This window comes from Pteropus vampyrus, unplaced genomic scaffold, assembly GCF_000151845.1.
Source record: "Pteropus vampyrus isolate Shadow unplaced genomic scaffold, Pvam_2.0 Scaffold295, whole genome shotgun sequence".
Lineage (NCBI taxonomy): Eukaryota > Metazoa > Chordata > Mammalia > Chiroptera > Pteropodidae > Pteropus > Pteropus vampyrus.
The window spans coordinates 12,264-18,309 of NW_011889076.1; the positions used below are offsets into that span (position 1 = coordinate 12,264).

Sequence of the window (6,046 nt, forward strand, 5' to 3'; positions counted from 1 at the left end):
GACGGGCCCGCGACGTGCGTGAGTGACTCACGGGCGGGCCGGAGCCTGGAAGAAGGCGCCGGCGGAAGCGTCTCCAGGCTGCGCCCCGAGAAATGCGCTCTCCGCGAGCCCGAAACCTCACGGGACGCTCGCCGCCCGCCGTGGGCACCGTCCGGTTTGCGCTCCGGACGCCGGCTCTCTGCCGCCCATAAATCCAACCGGCCTTTGGTCGGCCCGTGCCAGAGGCAGAACAGTAAAACCTATTCTGCGTCGTTCCGTTTTTTTAAGGGTTTCCCCAGTGGTAGGTATTGCTCTGAGAGTTCATATTTAGGAAGAATCATCATGATAAACTGTATTTATTATGACATAGTCGCCTAAGGAGTGAATTTTTAACGTTCGCATTCAGACAAGGCTCTAACTCAGACACAGTGGCGGTACCACTGTGGATAACGTCCAGCTTCGGATGAGCCGAGAAGTTCTCCAGTCTCCGGATGCCTCCTCCCAGCCCGCACTGTCCCTTTGCCTACTTCGGGCCGAGGAAAAAGAATGCGCTCTAACCAACCCCCTTCCCGCCCGGCTGGCCTGGAGCCCCGTCTTCCCCAAATCCCTACCACTGACTCCAGGTCCTCCCTCCGAGGGGCCGATCCCAGGGACTCCTCGGAGCCACCCCGGACTCCACCCTGCGGTTCCGTCTGCTGCCATCTGGGGCGTGGCCTCTGTTAGCGGACGGAAGGTACCCAGGTCCAGCGCCAATTCTGACGACTCTCCAGATCTGGTGCTTGTTTGTTGCAGTTCTTCGTATCCATGGCATTCCCGTGACACTGACGGGCTTGACCCCACCCCCCAACCCCCCGCGCTTGTGCCCTACAGTTTGCTGGCCATGGCCCCAGCCGGGGAGCTCAGCCTGCCGGTTTCCTCCGGTCACCTTAACTGAACAACCCGTTCACCCACTCAGAAGACATAGCGTTAATCCAACCCAGGTGACAGCACAAACACAGAGACCTGAGCCACTCCAGGCCACGCGACCATTTCTCTTCCATGTTTTAAAGTCAATGATATTAAATAATAAGCAAATTTTCCAAAGATTCTTTTAAAAGCCAGCGGCACGGTTTTTGACGCGTTTGGGATCTCTGCCATTTTGGAGAAAGTCGTTTGGGAAAGGAGGGCTTAGGCTGACGAGTGGGACTGGGAGCTGAGGAGGAAGGTGAGTCCCTGAGACCCCAGCCCGCGGGCATGGAGCTGCCTGGCTTGGCGCCCATGCCGCTCAACTCCCCGGGGGCCTGGCCACGCCCCGCGGGTCCTCTGCCACCCTCACTGCAAAGAGCACGTCCGTGTCCCCAGCTGCCCCACAGCGTGAGGACACCCGCTTCCCGGCCACCCTCTTGGGGACGTCGCTGCCCCCAGCTACCTGTCCAGTGCTCTGGGAGCACAGATCCATGGGTCAAGTTGTGACTGATTAATAAGAGACAGTAACAGAAAATTAATAGAAAATTGCATTAATAGAAAAAGTCAAGGTATACTCTGTTCACTTTTTTCTATTTCCCTAAGCAAGGTTAAATTTAATGGCATATTGAACAAATTCAGCAAATAACTGTTATAATTAATGGTAATATGGGCCATGTATAATTGCGTTTGAGTGTCCCTACGTGTGTATGTATTTCTGGGTATGTGTGTCTCTTGCTGTGTGTGTGTGTGTCTGTATTTGTGTTTCTTTTTTCTTTCTTTTTTTTTTTTTTTTTATGCCTACAGCACCCGGTCTTCCTAGGTGGTCTCCCATCCAAGTACTAACCAGGCCCGACCCTGCTTAGCTTCCGAGATCAGACATCGGGCTTCTTCAGGGCGGCGTGGCCGTAGACTGTATTTGTGTTTCTTTGTGTATCTCCATGTGTCTGAGCTCTGAGACTAAGTGCCACGGCCACTGACCTGTGCCTCCTCCTGTGGACCCAGGCCCCGCCTGTCCCTGTGCTGCGGTGCCTGGCCCTCTCTGACCTCCACGGGCTGGCTTCATCACTACGGCATCCGGTACAGAGTCCAACCTGGCAGATCAAAGACCAAGAAATCAAAGCAGGCAAGTGGCTCACTGTGTCCTTCCTCGGCGAATTACGATTAGCAAACGGATACACAGATGAGCCTTCGCTGCTTCTGCTGAGGAACACGGGACAGACGCCGGCCCCTCGGGGCCTTCGCCGGCCGTGTCCGTCTGCAGCCTTTGTTCAGCCCGACAGCCTGCACCCCCTCGGCGGGCATGTTTACCGTGGCTCCTGGAAGCCCAGGAGCCCACAGGTCAGAGAACAGGGTTTTGATGGATTATGGGGTTGTAACTGTCTCTGCCAGTTGACAGCTTTTATTGGCTGGGAGGATGAGCCTGTAAAGCTTTATATAATTATTGTATTAAAGGCACTGTGCCTCTGCGTTGCCCGTGCTTGTTCAGGGATCAATGTGAAGATAATTTCAAAAATGAATAGTAAGTATTGATCGTCCCGCGGTGGAGCCTTATCAGTGGCCGAGGCCGGGGACTGCAGATTATAACTTCAATGTCATTTATGATGATTTGATATGTATTGCCGGGGAGCAATTTAAACAAAGGGCTGATTTAATTCACAGTGGATTTTTGTCGTGTGATGGGTAATACATCACAATCTATGTAATTTTTAGAAATGAACACATGTTGGCAGTAGTTCAGGGCAGTTCCTGAGAGAGCTGGAAATGACCAGGGAGGGGACGGCCAGCCGAGGCCCCTCCTGAATGATTGGGCTCCGCTTGGTTCTGGCATTCACATGACCTTGGGGTCCCTGCTGGCAGCTGCTGGTTAATTTTCTTCGCTGAGGACACAGTTTAACTTTCTATCTGTCTGCCAATTACCTGACATTTTCAACTTATCACCTTCTATTTTTTAAATGATTGGAGGCACATCCACATTTTGACATTTTTTTTACAGCGAGTATTCATTTTATTCGCTGCTGAGGCATCTCCCTGTCACCCCGCCGCAGTATCCCTTTTTTTCTGGAAAAAAAAAAAGAAAATCACCAGTTACATAAGCACATGAAGAAACAACCCAGCCATTTTTTAATTGTGATTTCCAGCACACCCTGGCTTCGATGCCGTCACCCTCCACACAGGGCCCAGCCTGCAGGCCCGCAAGTGGCCTCTTAGGGAAATTGTACTGAGTGGTGCTTGTTTGAAGAGGGTTTTGCTCTTTAAAAACAAATCAGTGCGAAGCGAGCCATTAAGAAATACGGAGCAGCACGAAGAGGCGATTAAGCCCTCGAAAAGCGGGGAAAATCGGAGCAGCAGCCACGAGTCACAACGTGTCGACTGCGGGTGGCAGAGCACCAACAGTCCGCCTGACAGCCGTTCACTTCGGAGCAAGGGGCAGGAGCTGAGCCCGGGCGCTGGATGCAGAGCCCTAAGAAAGAGCGGTAGAGGATTAGGAACTAAACTAGACCCCGGGCGGCGTCTGCCGAGGCGGGAGCCCGTGAGAAGCACGCGATGCTCTGGAGCAGCGTAGGCGGGGCGCAGAGCGGACCCCACGCCGGCTGCGCCCCTGCCCGTGCCCACCTGTCCGTGCCCGCCTGTGCCCGCCTATCTGTGCCCGCCTGCCCGTGCCCACCTGTCCGTGCCCGCCTGTGCCCGCCTATCTGTGCCCACCTGCCCGTGCCCGCCTGCCCGTGCCCGCCTGCCCGTGCCCACCTGCGGGGGCAGCATCCAGTGGGGAGGGGGGCCGGGGCACCTGGGCCGCAGGTAAAGTAGGTGATCTCGCGTCCAGGGCCGGCTTCTGGCGTAGAGGACCCGGACCCAGCAACGAGCGCGCTCCCGCGGCGCGTCCTGGGTTTACGGCTGCTGAGCGGGGCCTGGCCCGGGTCCCACAGCGCCCCCCGCCTGTCGCGCCGGCCTCGGTCCCAGCCAGCCGACAGCCAGACGTCTCCCACGATAGTCTCCACCGTGTTTACTTCTTATTTTCACGTTTTCGATCTCTGATTCCCCAAAGTAACCGTGAGGCCCGGAACTCCCTCGCGCGTGAGCTCGGCGCGGAGATCCTTCTCCTTCGTTTTGCGCAAAGCACCTGCGGCATTTTTCAAAGGCGCCCTTCTGAGTCCCCGGGGATAAGCCGGCCCGTCCTCCTGCCCACGCGACGTCCCCGCGGCAGCCACGCGCGTTTCCGGTCCCCGCGAGCCGTTCTCCCTCCGCCTTCTGAGGGCCCCGTCTGCGCCCCCGGGGGGAGCACCTCTGTGTCTTCCTCCTTCCCTCCGCAGCGTCTGGCCAGCTCGCTCATAGAAAGCGTCACCACACCCCCTTTCTGTTCCGACCAGAGCCACGAAGGGCTTGGAGGGGACCCCCGCGGCCTGGGGGTTCCATGCACATCCCGCCCTCACGGCTGCTGCCCGACCCCTCACTCCCCACGCAGCCAGGAGACGGCCTGCCTTGCCTACGGCTGCTTCCTCCAAAGAAAATTCTAGAATACCACCGAGCTAGTGCATCCTCCAGCTTTGATTTCTGAGTTATAGCCTGGAGTTTGACTTTTTATCGTGAAAAGTTGACATAAATTCGCAGGCATTTGAGTCTGTACAACACGCTCAGTCACAGAGCCGCAGACAAGCTGAGGCCCGGCTGTGGAGGTCCTCGCAGGGAACGGAGGTGGCACGGGTCAGTGGCACGTGTCACCGTGACCGACAAGAGCAGAGAAGGGCTGCCCCGCAGGCACGAGTCACTGTGACTGCATTTCCGCCCAGCTGCAACCGCCAAGTCGAGCCTCTCAGGGAAGCAAGACAATGACTCAGGGCACTGGGTGGACAAAGGGACGGGCAAAGGGCCAGGAGAGAAGTGTGTAAAGACATGCGAAGTTCCTGGTCCCGCGTCCTCGCCGACACTTGTCATTTGTTGTCTTGCGGATGATGGTCATTCTGCGAGATGTGAAGTGGTATCTCGTGGTGGTCGGTTCGCATTTCCCCGATGACTGGTGACGTGGAGCATCTTCGTGCTCCGTTGGTGGGACTGCAGGGGGGGTGCAGCCCCTGCGGAAAACCGTACAGAGCGTCCTCGGAAAAGTTAAAAATAGAACTATGATATGATCCAGCCATTTCGCTTCTGGGCATTTGCCTGAAGAAATCCAAAACACTCATTCGAAAAGATCTCTGCGCTCCCGAGCTCACTGCAGTATTATTTACAGTGGCCAAGCTGCGGAAAGCACCGAGGTGCCCAGCGATAGACGAGGGGTAGAGGACAGACACGCAGCCGACTATTGCTCAGCCAGGAAAGGAGCAAGGCCCGTGTCGTTGGCAACACCATGGACGGACCCCGGGGGTATTTTGCTAAGTAAAGTAAGTCAAACAGAGAGACACCCGCCACGATCTCACTTATCGGTGGAGTCTAAACAGCGAAACAAATGGACAAAGAAGACAGAAACAGACTCATAGACACAGAGAACGGCTGCCGGCGGCCAGGAGGGAGGGGCTGGGGAGCGGGTGGCAAAGGGGCGGGATCAGGACATACCTTCCGTCACAAGGTGAGCCACGGGGACGGCTCGTGCAGCACAGGGAATGGGAATGGCTCGGTCGTGTCACGAGAAACGTGCACGGTGTCGGAAGGCGACTAGACGTATGGCCGTCGCCTCGTTAGCCATATGATGTTGCATCACTGTGCGGCATCAACATCACACTGTGCCAACTCTACACGCTTCAGTTCGAAGGAAGATGTGAAACCGTGAATCGGCACGCGGGTGGTGCAGACACAGAGGGGCTCGCGCCCGAGACGCAGGTGGGCTGGCGAGTGAGCGGCCACACCAGCCAGTGAGTGGGGAGACGGTGGGACTGATTTTTAGGAACAAGGGTTATTTTTAATCCCACCGATTCCGTTGTCTCTTGTTCTGATGAATTATCCATTTAATAGCTTCCTCGGCAATCATTTTGGAAAGTTATACCAATAAAATACCATAGTATTTAAATTTCCCCCAATTTAAGGCCTCATTACCTCCTGTAATAAGGGCGAAGCTGCAGCCCCAGCTCTGTACTGTACTTAACAGCCAGCCGCATCCAACGGGGGAGGCGCCTCTCCGGTCCTGAGTTTTCCA

General features: G+C 56.0%; 1 pseudogene; it reads right to left on the reverse strand.

The window, feature by feature from the left end:
• Window positions 1-1,719: 1,719 nt before the first annotated feature.
• Window positions 1,720-1,835, reverse strand: LOC111729985 (annotated as a pseudogene).
• Between the last annotated feature and the right edge of the window lie 4,211 nt (window positions 1,836-6,046).